We start from the raw sequence: 15,251 nt of genomic DNA on the forward strand, positions 1-15,251 counted from the left end.
CGGTATTGAGGTGGAGGTGCATCAAGTGATCCCTCAAGAGTTATACAAGATAGCTGAGAAGGTCTCTACCTATACTAGATTGGCCTTCTCTCATCTCATCTTTTGCCTATGTGGAGCAGCCAGAGTTCACATTGATGGAGATACCCCAATTAGTGTTGACAGACTGATGAGCGGATAATTTGTACGCTTTTTGACATTGTTTTTAGTATGTTTTTAGTATATTTGGTTTAGTTTTTAGTATATTTTTATTAGTTTTTAGTTAAAATTCACTTTTCTGGACTTTACTATGAGTTTGTGTGTTTTTCTGTGATTTCAGGTATTTTCTGGCTGAAATTGAGGGACCTGAGCAAAAATCTGATTCAGAGACTGAAAAGGACTGCAGATGCTGTTGGATTCTGACCTCCCTGCACTCGAAGTGGATTTTCTGGAGCTACAGAAGCCCAATTAGCGCGCTCTCAACGGCGTTGGAAAGTAGACATCCTGGGCTTTCCAGCAATATATGATAGTCCATACTTTGCCTAAGATTTGATGGCCCAAACCGGCGTTCAAAGTCACCTTCAGAAATCCCAGCGTTAAACGCCGGAACTGGCACCAAAATGGGAGTTAAACGCCCAAACTGGCATAAAAGCTGGCGTTTAACTCCAAGAAGAGTCTCTACACGAAAATGCTTCAATGCTCAGCCCAAGCACACACCAAGTGGGTCCGGAAGTGGATTTTTATGTCATTTACTCATCTTTGTAAACCTTAGGCTACTAGTTTTCTATAAGTAGGACCTTTTACTATTGTATTGAAAACATCTTCTGATCTTTGGAATCTCTTGTTCTTTAGATCTTTTGATCACTTTGGGAGGCTGGCCTCACGGCCATGCCTAGACCTTGTTCTTATGTATTTTCAACGGTGGAGTTTCTACACACCATAGATTAAGGTGTGGAGCTCTGCTGTACCTCGAGTATTAATGCAATTACTATTGTTCTTCTATTCAATTCCGCTTATTCTTTGTCCAAGATATCACTTGTTCTTCAACTTGATGAATGTGATGATCCGTGACACTCATCATCATTCTCACCTATGAACGTGTGACTGACAACCACCTCCGTTCTACCTTAGATTGGGTGAATATCTCTTGGATTCCTGATACACGATGCATGGTTGATCGCCTGACAACCGAGTGCTCGCCTGACAAACGAGCCAGCCATTCCGTGAGATCAGAGTCTTCGTGGTATAGGCAAGAACTGATGGCGGCATTCAAGAGAATCCGGAAGGGCTGACCTTGTCTGTGGTATTCTGAGTAGGATTCAATGATTGAATGACTGTGACGTGCTTCAAACTCCTGAAGGCGGGGCGTTAGTGACAGACGCAAAAGAATCACTGGATTCTATTCCGGCCTGATCGAGAACCGACAGATGGATAGCCGTGCCGTGACAGGGTGCGTTGAACATTTCCACTGAGAGGATGGGAGGTAGCTACTGACAACGGTGAAACCCTTGCATAAGCTTGCCATGGAAAGGAGTAAGAAGGATTGGATGAAGACAGTAGGAAAGCAGAGAGACGGAAGGGAAGGCATCTTCACACGCTTGTCTGAAGTTCCTACCAATGAATTACATAAGTATCTCTATCTTTATCTTTATGTTTTATTCGTATATCACTATACCCATTTGAGTCTGCCTGACTAAGATTTACAAGGTGACCATAGCTTGCTTCATACCAACAATCTCCGTGGGATCGACCCTTACTCGCGTAAGGTTTATTACTTGGACGACCCAGTGCACTTGCTGGTTAGTTGTGCGAAGTTGTATTGATCACAATTTCGTGCACCACAGACCAATCACTAGGAAGGGTATAAAGCATGCTAGGGAGCATGGGCATGCACCACTACAGGAGCCAGTTCCACAACCTCCATAGGATCTTCCGGAGATGCCTCAAGGAGTCTATTTCCCTTCCCATGACTACTGGATGGGACCAGTTTACCACATCCATAGGGGAGCTGACATCATTTGTCGATCAGTTGAGAATTGAGCATCAAGATCACTTAGCCCTCCTCCATCAGCTAGTGGAGGAGTAGCAGAGACAAGGGCGCAATATAGAGGAGCTTAAGAGCTAGAGAGGATTCCCAGGAGGGAGCAGCAGCCGCCATGACTGAGGTGGTTGAGTTTCTTTATCTTCTATTTTTTCTATTTCTTGTTTTTTATTTGAATCTTTACATGATCATTAGTAGTCTTTTTATTACTTTCTAGGTTAGTTATTTAGTTTGTTATTTTATATTTATCTTGAAAGATGTCTCATGTATTACGCACTAAGCTTAAAGAAAATTTAAAAAGAAAAGAAACAGTAAATGCATGAGACTTGAGTTATATATTATGAGTTGTTCTGATTACTTTGATGTGGTGGCATTATCTTTAATTCTGAATGTATGAATGAACATTGCATATTTTAATATTGAAGTTGAGAACACTGGTTCTTGAGGTATAGGAACTTAGAGAAATATTATGAATTCTCCAACCAAGTAAGACATTGATCCTTGAAGCAAAATAAACAGTTTAAAAAAAGGGGGGGAGGGGGTCTAAGGCTCTGTGCATCAATAGTTAGGAGGGTCAAAATTGATATAAAGCTCAAAAGAGTGGTTTTTTCTAACCATATGCTTGTGGTAGAATGTGTCAAGGATTAGGACACCAAGAGTTGTGGCCAATTGCAATTACAAAGGTGCAAAGCACCAAAAGAAAAGAAAAAGCTGTGTTGAAGGATCAATTAGAGCCTAAAGAAGAGAATTCATAATATCATCCGAGTTCTAGTGCTAAAGGATATCAATATTTCTAAGCTTCAAAGGATAGAGAGTTGTGCACGAAATTGTGATACACAATGGCGCCAACAACTTGGTACGCACAATTGTAATCTCAACTCTTTTTCACAACTTCGCACAACTAACCAGCAAGTGCACTGGGTCGTCCAAGTAATACCTTACGTGAGTAAGGGTCGATCCCACAGAGATTGTCGGCTTGAAGCAAACTATGGTCACCTTGTAAATCTCAGTCAGGCAGATTCAAATGGGTTTTGGAGTTTTAATGATTAAAAGATAAATAAAACATAAAGTAAAGATAGAGATACTTATGTAATTCATTGGTGGGAATTTCAGATAAGCGTATAGAGATGCTTCATCCCTCTTGAATCTCTGCTTTCCTACTGCATTCATCCAATCCTTCATACTCCTTTCCAAGGCAAGCTGTATGTTGGGCATCACCTTTGTCAATGGCTATTTCCCGTCCTCTCAGTAAAAATGGTCCAAATGCGCTGTCACCACACGGCTAATCATCTGTCAGTTCTCGATCATGTTGGAATAGAATCCAGTGATCCTTTTGCGTCTGTCACTACGCCCAACACTCGCGAGTTTGAAGCTCGTCACAGTCATCCCTTCCCAGATCCTACTCGGAATACCACGGACAAGGTTTAGACTTTCTGCATCTCAAGAATGGCCACCAATAATTCTAGCTTATACCACGAAGACTTCGATCTTTCGGAATGGAGGCTAAGAGATACACGCTCAATCTTAAGTAGAACGAAAGTGGTTGTCAGTTACGCGTTCATAGGTGAGAATGATGATGAGTGTCATGAATCATCACATTCATCAGGTTGAAGTGCGAGTGAATATCTTAGAACAAGAATAAGCTTGAATTGAATAGAAAATAGTAGTAATTGCATTAATACTCGAGGAACAGCAGAGCTCCACACCTTAATCTATGGTGTGTAGAAACTCCACCGTTGAAAATACATAAGTGTCCTGGAGGTCCAGGCATGGCCAAATGGCCAGCCTCCCCAAGTATGAAAATATGATATTCAAAATGTCTCTATGATCCGAAGATTTCCTGATGAGAATACAATAGTAAAAGGTCCTATTTATATTGAAACTAGCTACTATGATTTACAGAAATAGGTAAATGATGCAGAAAATCACTTCCGGACCCACTTGGTGTGTGCTTGGGTTGAGCATTGAGCTTCACACGTGTAGAGGCTTCTCTTGGAGTTAAACGCCAGCTTTTATGCTAGTTTGGGCATTTAACTCCAACTTTTATGCCAGTTCTGGCGTTTTGACGTCAGAAAATGGCAGAGAGCTGGTGTTTTGACGCCATTTTACATCATCAAAACTCGCGTAAAGTATGGATTATTATATATTTCTGGAAAGCCTTAGATGTCTACTTTCCAACACAATTAAAAGCGCGCCATTTAGAGTTCTGTAGCTCCAGAAAATCCACTTCGAGTGTAGGGAGGTCAGGATCCAACAGCATCTACAGTCCTTTGTCAGCCTCCGAATAAGATTTTTGCTCAGATCCCTCAATTTCAGCCAGAAAATACCTGAAATCACAGAAAACACACAAACTCATGGTAAAGTCTAGAAATGTGAATTTTGCTTAAAAACTAATAAAAATATACTAAAAACTAACTAAATCATACTAAAAACTATATAAAACAATGCCAGAAAGCGTATAAATTATCCGCTCATCACAACACCAAACTTAAATTGTTGCTTGTCCCCAAGAAACTAAAAACAAAATAGGATAAAAAAGAAGAGAATATACAATGAATCCCATAGTATCAATGAAACTTAGTCCTAATTAAATGAGCGGGGCTTGTAGCTTTTTGCTTCTGAACAGTTTTGGCATCTCACTTTTTCCTTTGAAATTCAAAATGATTGGCATCTATAGGAACTTAGAATTTCAGATAGTGTTATTGATTCTCCTAGTTCAGTATGTTGATTCTTGAACAAAGCTACTTTATGAGTCTTGGTCGTGACCCTAAGCATTTTGTTTTCCAGTATTACCACCGAATACATAAATGCCACAGACACATAACTGGGTGAACCTTTTTAGATTGTGACTCAGCTTTGCTAAAGTCCCCAGTTAGAGGTGTCCAGAGTTCTTAAGCACACTCTTTTGCTTTGGATCACGACTTTAACCACTCAGTCTTAAGCTTTTCACTTGGACCTGCATGCCACAAGCACATGGTTAGGGACAATTTAGCCGTTTAGGGCCGGATTTTATTTCCTTTGGCCCTCCTATCCATTAATGCTCATAGTCTTGGATCCTTTTTACCCTTGCCTTTTGGTTTAAAGGTCTATTGGCTTTTTCTGCTTGTTTTTTCTTTTTCTTTTCTCTTTTTTTTTGCCATTTTTTTCACTACTTTTTCTTGCTTCAAGAATCAATTTCATGATTTTTCAGATTATCAATAACATTTCTCTTTGTTCGTCATTCTTTCAAGAGCCAACAATTTTAATATTCATAAACAACAAGATAAAAAATATGCACTGTTCAAGCATTCATTCAGAGAACAAAAAGTATTGCCACCACATCAAAATAATTAAACTAGTTTCAAGATAAAATTTGAAATCCAAGTACTTCTTGTTCTTTTGTAATTAAGCATATTTTTCATTTAAGAGAGGTGAAGGAGTCATGGGGTTATTCATAGCTTTAAGGCATAGACACTAGACACTAATAATCATGTAGTGAAGACACAAACATAGATAGAACCTACAGCATAAAGCCGAAAAATAGAAAAATAAATAAACAAGGAGATTAAGGAATGAGTCCACCTTAGTGAGGGTGACATCTTCCTCCTCTTGAAGAACCAATGGTGCTCTTGAGCTCTTCTATGTCTCTTCCTTTCCTTTGTTGCTCCTCCCTCATAGCTCTTTATTCTTCTCTAATCTCATGGAGAATGATGGAGTGCTCTTGGTGTTCCACCCTTAATTGGTCCATGTTGTAACTCAAGCTTTCCAAAGAAGTGTTGAGTTGCTCCCAATAATTGTGTGGAGGGAATTGCATCCCTTGAAGCATCTCAGGGATTTCTTGATGAGGGACTTCCTCATGCTCTTGTTGAGTGCCATGAATGGACTCTCTAGTTTGCTCCATCCTCTTTTTAGTGATGGGCTTGTCCTCTTCAATGAGGATGTCTCCCTCTATGACAATCCCAGCTGAATAGCAAAGGTGACATATGAGATGAGGAAAGGCTAATCTTTCCAAAGGTGAGGGCTTGTCAGCCACCTTGTAGAGTTCTAGAGGTATGATCTCATAAACTTCTACTTCCTCTCCAATCATGATACTATGAATTATGATGGCCCGATCCACAGTTACCTCAGATCGATTGCTAGTGGTCTTGATGGACCTTTGAGATGAATCTCTCCATCTCCGATGACTCAGAGGTGGAGGCAGTTGCCTTCCCTTTCCTCTTTCTAGAGGTTTCTCTGGCCTTAGGTGCCATAAATGGTTATGGAAAAACAAAAAGCAATGCTTTTACCACACCAAACTTAAAATATTTGCTCGTCCTCGAGCAAAAGAAGAAAGAAAGATGTAGAAGAAGAAGAAAATTGAGGAGATGGAGGGTGTATATGGTTCGGCCAAGGGTAGAAGAAGGTTGTTGTGATGTGTGAAAATGAAGGTGTGAAGGGGGGTATTTATAGGGAGAGTGGCCAAATGGTTTGGGTGGGTTTGGGAGGGAAACAATTTTAAATTTTGAAGGTGGGTGGGGTTTTTGGGGAAGAGTTAAGGAAGTGATTGGTGAAGGGTATTTGGGGAAGAGATATGGAGGTGACTGGTGAAGGATATTTGGGGAAGAGTGTTGTAGAAAGGTGTGAAGAGGAGAGAGAGAGTGAGTTGAGGTTGGTGGGGATCTTGTGGGGTCCATAGATCCTGAGGGGTCAAGGAATTCTTCATCCCTGCTCCAATTGGGCGTTCACAACGCCTTAGAGTGCAATTCTGGCGTTTAAACGCCAATCTGCTACCCTGTTCTGGCGTTTAAACGCTAGCTTTTCTTTCTGCAGGGTGTGCTATTTTCAATGCTATTTTTAAATTTTTTCTTTATTTTTGTCTTTGTGACTTCACATGATCATCAACCTAAAAGAAAACAAAATAATATAGATAAAATTAAACTAAAATTGGGTTGCCTGCCAATAAGCGCTTCTTTAATGTCAATAGCTTGACAGTGAGCTCTCATGGAGTCTCACAGATGATCAGAGTATGGTTGAGATCTCTCAACACCAAACTTAGAATTTGGATGTGGCCTCCCAACACCAAACTTAGAGTTTGAATGTGGGGGCTCTGTTTGACTCTGTATTGGGAGAAGCTCTTTGTAACAACCACCCCTTCTAGAAACAAAATTGAATTCAAAATTTGAAAATCAGTTAGGAGATAAGCATAGAATTTTGAATTTATGGATAGAAACCTAGTAACCACCCTCCATTTGAAATTTAAAATATCCTAACCACCCTATCCCCAATTGTATATAAATAGGGGAGCACCCATAGGTAGAAAATCACTCCTCTCAAATACTAATCCTCTCCCTTCTCTCTCTACAAAGAAATAATATTCTGTGGGCAAACACAAGAGGCAAGCTCAAAGAAGCATTAGGAAAAAGAGTAGGGAATTATGATTTTCTTACGTTTATGTTGGCATGTAGTATGCTCTAGTTATTTTTCTTCCATGCATGGTTACTATCTTTCATGTGTCTCATGGTATCAAGTAACCTTTTTCTCATCCCTTATCCATATTACCCATGTCTATCTATTTTTGTCATTCATAATCTCTTGATTTCATGAGCACATATCTTTCTACCATGTTTTATTTAATTATCTAATATACCCTATTTTTTACCATGTGCATTTACATGACTTTTCATATCATTATATTATTAATATTCCTTGAATGATGAGAGTACATGCCCCTTTATAACGTTTTATTTAATTATTTAACATGTCCTAATTTTATTATGTGCCCTTACATGACCTTTGATACCGTTACATTATTATTATCCCTTTAATGTTGAGAGTACATGCTCCTTTTTGTGTCTTGTTCAAGGTACCATATTCTATTATGTGTAACTAAATGACCTCTTATATCATTATATTATTATTGCTCCTTTAATTTAAGATCAAGGGTATATGCTTCTTATAATATCTAATCCAAGTATTTCAAATACCCCCTTTCTTACTATATGCACTTAGATTATATTTTATACATTGTATCATTAATATCTTCTTAGGGTCAAGAGTACATGTTTCCTTACAATTGTTTTATTTCAACTAATTAATATCCCCCATTTTATTACATGAAATTATATTGACTTTTATACCATTAGATTAATAATAATATTCCCTTGAGTTAAGAGCACATGCTCTCTTATAACTATTTTATTCAACTATTTAAAATATCCTATTTTTTATAATGTACATTTATTTTATATTATTAATACCCCTCTAGGGACGAGAGTACCTACTTTCTTATAAAATCTTATTCAACATGCTTATTTATCATGGCATATGTCTCTCCTCTTGCATGATCTATTCTTGTATATGCCTAAATAACCCTACTTGTTAAAGAACTGAGGGTATGATCCTTCGGTAAGGGAAGGTGACCCCCAAAGACAAGATAATCGAGATGAACCTTCGGTAAGGGAATGTGATCGGCAAACCTTTGGGAACCTTCGGTAAGGGAAGGGGACTCCCATCAATTTTATATAATAAGATATCTTTGTTGATATAACTCTTTTCTTGTGTATGTCTAAATAACCTTGATTGTAAATTGAACTGAGGGAATGATCCTTCGGTAAGGGAAGGTGACCCCCAAAGACAAGATATCAAGATGATCCTTCGGTAAGGGAGGGTGATCGATCGAGATGATCCTTCGGTAAGGGAAGGTGATCGCCAAGACATTTGAGATAAGAACCTTCGGTAAGGGAAGAGAACTCTCATTTATACCAGTTTGACCTCAATACCTTCCATAAAAGTTATAAGTTAAGAAAGGAGAAAGCATGAATGAAAGTTTGATTTTTAGTTTTTTAAGATTTATTTATGATTATGCTAATGTTACTTAGGATGTTATCCTTCTATTTTCCCTATATGCTTTCCTTTTTCGCACACATGTCCTACAAGAATGATGCATATTACATGCCATATCATACGCCCCTTTTTAAAAATCCGGCACGTGGGCTGGAGATGGATATGGAGGTGTTGCATAGCACTCCTACTGAGACGTTAGGTTCTCACTCCCTTTCTTTTCCCATACTATCTCCAGAGGAACATGGCACAGCGGATAGAGACGACGCATTGCCCCCCAAAAGCAACTTCTGAGTATGATCCCTTGAAGCACGCGTGGATAGTTGCGACCACTATTACCATGCTCCAAACTATCTACTTAGGTCGAGAGTTCGTGGAAGAAGAACCCCAGCTGCCCGTCGTAACCTTCTTAGATAGAAACGCTTCAGCATTTAGGAAGCGGTCATCTAAGGTGGTACACCTCGAGTCTGACTTCGAGACCGAGGAAGAGGAATCCGACAACCCTGGCCAGAAGGAAGACACCATGGAGGAGGATCCAGAGGAGGAGTTGAACCATTGCGGAAGTCTGGTGCGCGAAATTGTGATCACTACAACTTCACACAACTAACCAGCAAGTGCACTGGGTCGTCCAAGTAATACCTTACGCGAGTAAGGGTCGATCCCACGGAGATTGTTGGTATGAAGCAAGCTATGGTCACCTTGTAAATCTCAGTCAGGCAGACTCAAATGGGTATAGTGATAAACGAATAAAGCATAAAGATAAAGATAGAGATACTTATGTATATCATTGGTAAGAGCTTCAGATAAGCGCATGAAGATGCCTTCCCTTCCGTCTCTCTGCTTTCCTACTGTCTTCATCCAATCCTTCTTACTCCTTTCCATGGCAAGCTCGTGTAGGGTTTCACTGTTGTCAGCAGCTACCTCCCATCCTCTCAGTGAAAATACGTCCCTGATGCTCTGTCACAGCATAGGCTAATCATCTGTCGGTTCTCGTTCAAGCCGGAATAATATCCATTGATACTTTTGCGTCTGTCACTAACGCCCTAGCCTGCTAGGAGTTTGAAGCACGTCACAGCCATTCAGTAATTGAATCCTACTCAGAATACCACAGACAAGGTTTAGACCTTCCGGATTCTCTTGAATGCCGCCATCAAGTCCTGCCTATACCACGAAGATTCCGATTAAAGAATCCAAGAGATATTCACTAAGCCTTGGTTGCTTGTAGAACAAGGATGGTTGTCAGTCACCTTGTTCATAGGTGAGAATGATGATGAGTGTCACGGATCATCACATTCATCAAGTTGAAGAAAAAGTGATATCTTAGAACAAGAACAAGCGGAATTGAATGGAAGAACAATAGTAATTGCATTAATACTTGAGGTACAGCAGAGCTCCACACCTTAATCTATGGTGTGTAGAAACTCCACCGTTGAAAATACATAAGAACAAGGTCTAGGCATGGCCGTGAGGCCAGCCTCCCAATGATCTAAGAACTAGATGTCCAAAGATGATAAAAAATACAATAGTAAAAGGTCCTACTTATAGAAAACTGGTAGCCTAGGGTGTACAGAGATGAGTAAATGACATAAAAATCCACTTCCGGGCCCACTTGGTGTGTGCTTGGGCTGAGCAATGAAGCATTTTCGTGTAGAGACTCTCCTTGGAGTTAAACGCCAGCTTTTATGCCAGTTTGGGCGTTTAACTCCCATTTAGGTGCCAGTTCCGGCGTTTAACGCTGGAATTTCTTGAGGTGACTTTGAACGCCGGTTTGGGCCATCAAATCTTAGGCAAAGTATGGACTATCATATATTGCTGGAAAGCCCAGGATGTCTACTTTCCAACGCCGTTGAGAGCGCGCCAATTGGGCTTCTGTAGCTCCAGAAAATCCACTTCGAGTGCAGGGAGGTCAGAATCCAACAGCATCTGCAGTCCTTTTGAGTCTCTGGATCAGATTTTTGCTCAGATCCCTCAATTTCAGCCAGAAAATACCTGAAATCCCAGAAAAACACACAAACTCATAGTAAAGTCCAGAAAAGTGAATTTTAGTATGAAATCTAATAAAAATATACTAAAAACTCAACTAAAACTACCAAAAACATACTAAAAACAATGCCAAAAAGCGTACAAATTATCCGCTCATCACAACACCAAACTTAAATTGTTGCTTGTCCTCAAGCAACTGAAAATCAAATAAGATAAAAAGAAGAGAATATACTATAGACTCCAAATTATCAATGAAACTAAGCTCCAAATTAGATGAGCGGGACTAGTAGCTTTTTGCCTCCGAACAGTTTTGGCATCTCACTTTATCCTTTGAAATTCAGAATGATTGGCTTCTTTAGGAACTCAGAATCCAGATAGTGTTATTGATTCTCCTAGTTAAGTATGATGATTCTTGAACACAGCTACTTATTGAGTCTTGGCCGTGGCCCAAAGCACTCTGTCTTCCAGTATTACCACCGGATACATACATGCCACAGACACATAATTGGGTGAACCTTTTCAGATTGTGACTCAGCTTTGCTAAAGTCCCCAATTAGAGGTGTCTAGGGTTCTTAAGCACACTCTTATTGCCTTGGATCACAACTTTATTTCTTTCTTTTTCTTTCTTTTTCTCTTTCTCCCCCTTTTTTTTTCGTTTTTCTCCTTCTTTTTCTCTTTTTTTTTTGTATTCACTGCTTTTTCTTGCTTCAAGAATCATTTTTATGATTTTTCAGATCCTCAGTAACATGTCTCCTTTTTCATCATTCTTTCAAGAGCCAACAATTTTAACATTCATGAACCACAAATTCAAAAGACATATGCACTGTTTAAGCATACATTCAGAAAACAACAAGTATTGTCACCACATCAAACTAATTAAGCTAGTTTTAAAGATGAATTTGAAATCCTGTACTTCTTGTTCTTTTGTGATAAAAACAGTTTTCATTTAAGATAGGTGATGGATTCATATTCATAGCTTTAAGGCATAGACACTAAGATACTAATGATTATAAGACACAAACATGGATAAACATAAAGCACTAAAATGCGAAAAACAGAAGAATAAAGAACAAGGAGATTAAAGAACGGGTCCACCTTAGTGATGGCGGCTCTTTCTTTCTCTTGAAGATCCTATGGAGTGCTTGAGCTCCTCAATGTCTCTTCCTTGTCTTTGTTGCTCCTCTCTCATGATCCTTTGATCTTCTCTAATTTCATGGAGGAGAATGGAGTGTTCTTGGTGCTCCACCCTTAGTTGTCCCATGTTGGAACTCAATTCTCCTAGGGAGGTGTTGATTGCTCCCAATAGTCTTGTGGAGAAAAGTGCATCCCTTGAGGTATCTCAGGGATCTCTTGATGAGAGGGATCTCTTGTTTGCTCCATCTTCTTCTTAGTGATGGGCTTGAGGTCATGCCTTCTCAGTTGAACCGGCTTTGGATGCCATAAATGGTTATGGAAAAACAAAAAGCAATGCTTTTACCACACCAAACTTAAAAGGTTTGCTCGTCCTCGAGCAAAAGAAGAAAGAAGAGAGTAGAAGAAGAAGAAATGGAGGAGAGGGAGATGGCTTTGTGGTTAGGCCAAAAGGGGAAGAAGTAGTGGTTTGAATTTGGATGGTGAGGTAAGTGGGGTTTTATGGAGGTGAGTGGTGAAGAGAGAGATGGGATTTGATAGGTGAGGGGTTTGTGGGGATCCTGTGGGGTCCACAGATCCTGAGGTGTCAAGGAAAAGTCATCCCTGCACCAAATGGCAATCAAAATCACGTTTTGTGCCAAATCTGGCGTTAAACGCCGGGCTGGTGCCCATTCCTGGCGTTTAACGCCAGGTTCTTGCCCTTTCCTGGCGTTTAACGCCAGTCTGGTGCCTCTTTCTGGCGTTAAACGCCCAGAATGGTGCCAGACTGGGCGTTAAACGCCCAACTGCTAGCCTCACTGGCGTTTAAACGCCAGTGAGTTCTTCCTCCAGGGTGTGCTGTTTTTCTTCCTGTTTTTCATTCTGTTTTTGCTTTTTTTCATTGATTTTGTGACTTCTTATGATCATCAACCTACAAAAAAGATAAAATAACAAAAGGAAATAGTTAATTATAAAACATTGGGTTGCCTCCCAACAAGCGCTTCTTTAATGTCAGTAGCTTGACAGATGGCTCTCATGGAGCCTCACAAATGATCAGAGCAATGTTGGAACCTCCCAACACCAAACTTAGAGTTTGAATGTGGGGGTTCAACACCAAACTTAGAGTTTGGTTGTGGCCTCCCAACACCAAACTTAGAGTTTGACTGTGGGGGCTCTGTTTGTCTCTGATTTGAGGGAAGCTCTTCAAGCTTCCTCTCCATGATGACAGAGGGATATCCTTGGGCCTTAGACACCAAGGATTCTTCATTCACTTGAATGATCAACTCTCCTCTATCAACATCAATCACAGCTCTTGCTGTGGCTAGGAAGGGTCTGCCAAGGATGATGGATTCATCCATGCACTTCCCAGTCTCTAGGACTATGAAATCAGTAGGGATGTAATGGTTTTCAACTTTAACCAAAACATCCTCTACAAGTTCATAGACTTGTTTTCTTGAGTTGTCTGCCATCTCTAGTGAGATTTTTGCAGCTTGTACCTCAAAGATCCCTAGCTTCTCCATTACAGAGAGAGGCATGAGGTTCACACTTGACCCTAAGTCACACAGAGCCTTCTTGAAGGTCATGGTGCCTATGGTACAAGGTAGGGAAAACTTCCCAGGATCTTGTCTCTTTTGAGGTAATTTTTGCCTAGACAAGTCATCCAGTTCTTTGGTGAGCAAGGGAGGTTCATCTTCCCAAGTCTCATTTCCAAATAACTTGTCATTTAGCTTCATGATTGCTCCAAGGTATTTAGCAACTTGCTCTTCAGTGACATACTCATCCTCTTCAGAGGAAGAATACTCATCAGAGCTCATGAAAGGCAGAAGTAAGTCCAATGGTCTCATTTTGAGCCTCAGATTCCCATGGTTCCTCATTGAGGAACTCAGAGGAGATTGGTGCACGCCCACTGAGGTCTTCCTCAGTGGCGTCCTCCTCCTCTCTTTCCTCTCCATATTCGGCCATGTTTATGGCTTTGCACTCTCCTTTTGAATTTTCTTCTGTATTACTTGGGAGAGTGCTAGGAGGGAGTTCAGTAATTTTCTTGCTCAGCTGACCCACTTGTCCTTCCAAATTCCTAATGGAGGACCTTGTTTCATTCATGAAACTTTGAGTGGTTTTAATTAGATCAGAGACCATTGTTGCTAAGTCAGAAGTATTCTACTTAGAACTCTCTGTCTGTTGCTGAGAAGATGATGGAAAAGGCTTGCCATTGCTAAACCTGTTTCTTCCACCATTATTGTTATTGAAACCTTGTTGAGGTCTCTCTTAATTCTTCCATGAGAAATTTGGGTGATTTCTCCATGAAGAATTATAGGTGTTTCCATAGGGTTCTCCCATGTAATTCACCTCTTCCATTGAAGGGTTCTCAGGATCATAAGCTTCTTCTTCAGATGAAGCTTCCTTAGTACTGCCTGGTGCATTTTGCATTCCAGACAAACTTTGAGAAATCAAATTGACTTGTTGAGTCAATATCTTGTTCTGAGCCAGTATGGCATTCAGAGTATCAATCTCAAGAACTCCTTTCTTCTGATTAGTCCCATTGTTCACAGGATTCCTTTCAGAAGTGTACATGAATTGGTTATTTGCAACCATTTCAATTAGCTCTTGAGCTTCTGTAGGCGTCTTCTTCAGATGAAGAGATCCTCCAGCAGAGCTATCCAAAGACATCTTGGATAGTTCAGAGAGACCATCATAGAAAATACCTATGATGCTCCATTCAGAAAGCATGTCAGAAGGACACTTTCTGATTAATTGTTTGTATCTTTCCCAAGCTTCATAGAGGGATTCTCCATCCTTCTGTCTGAAGGTTTGGACTTCCACTCTAAGCTTACTCAATTTTTGAGGTGGAAAGAACTTTGCCAAAAAGGCATTGACTAGCTTTTCCCAAGAGGCCAGGCTTTCTTTAGGTTGAGAGTCCAACCATGTCCTAGCTCTGTCTCTTACAGCAAAAGGGAATAGCATCAGTCTGTAGACCTCAGGGTCAACCCCATTAGTCTTGACTATGTCACAGATTTGCAAGAACTCAGCTAAAAACTGATGAGGATCTTCCATTGGAAGTCCATGGAACTTGCAATTCTGTTGCATTAGAGAAACTAACTGAGGCTTAAGCTCAAAGTTGTTTGCTCCAATGGCAGGGATAGAGATGCTTCTCCCATAGAAATTGGGAGTAGGTGCAGTAAAGTCACCCAGCACCTTCCTTGCATTGTTGGCATTGTTGTTGTTTTCGGCTGCCATGGGTTCTTCTTTCTTGAAGAATTCGGTCAGGTCCTCAACAGAGAGTTGAGTCTTAGCTTCTCTTAGCTTTCGCTTCAAGGTCCTTTCAGGTTCAGGGTCAGCTTCAACA

The 15,251-nt window shown here is 40.2% G+C and overlaps 1 non-coding gene across 1 annotated transcript; it reads left to right on the forward strand.

Annotated features, from left to right (window-relative positions):
• The first annotated feature begins 14,629 nt into the window (after positions 1-14,629).
• Positions 14,630-14,737, forward strand: LOC130983527 (small nucleolar RNA R71). The gene has a single exon (XR_009087512.1). It is a non-coding gene; the product is annotated as a small nucleolar RNA R71 (small nucleolar RNA).
• Positions 14,738-15,251: the final 514 nt, after the last annotated feature.

This window comes from Arachis stenosperma, chromosome 5 (genome assembly GCF_014773155.1).
Source record: "Arachis stenosperma cultivar V10309 chromosome 5, arast.V10309.gnm1.PFL2, whole genome shotgun sequence".
In the NCBI taxonomy this organism is placed as follows: domain Eukaryota; kingdom Viridiplantae; phylum Streptophyta; class Magnoliopsida; order Fabales; family Fabaceae; genus Arachis; species Arachis stenosperma.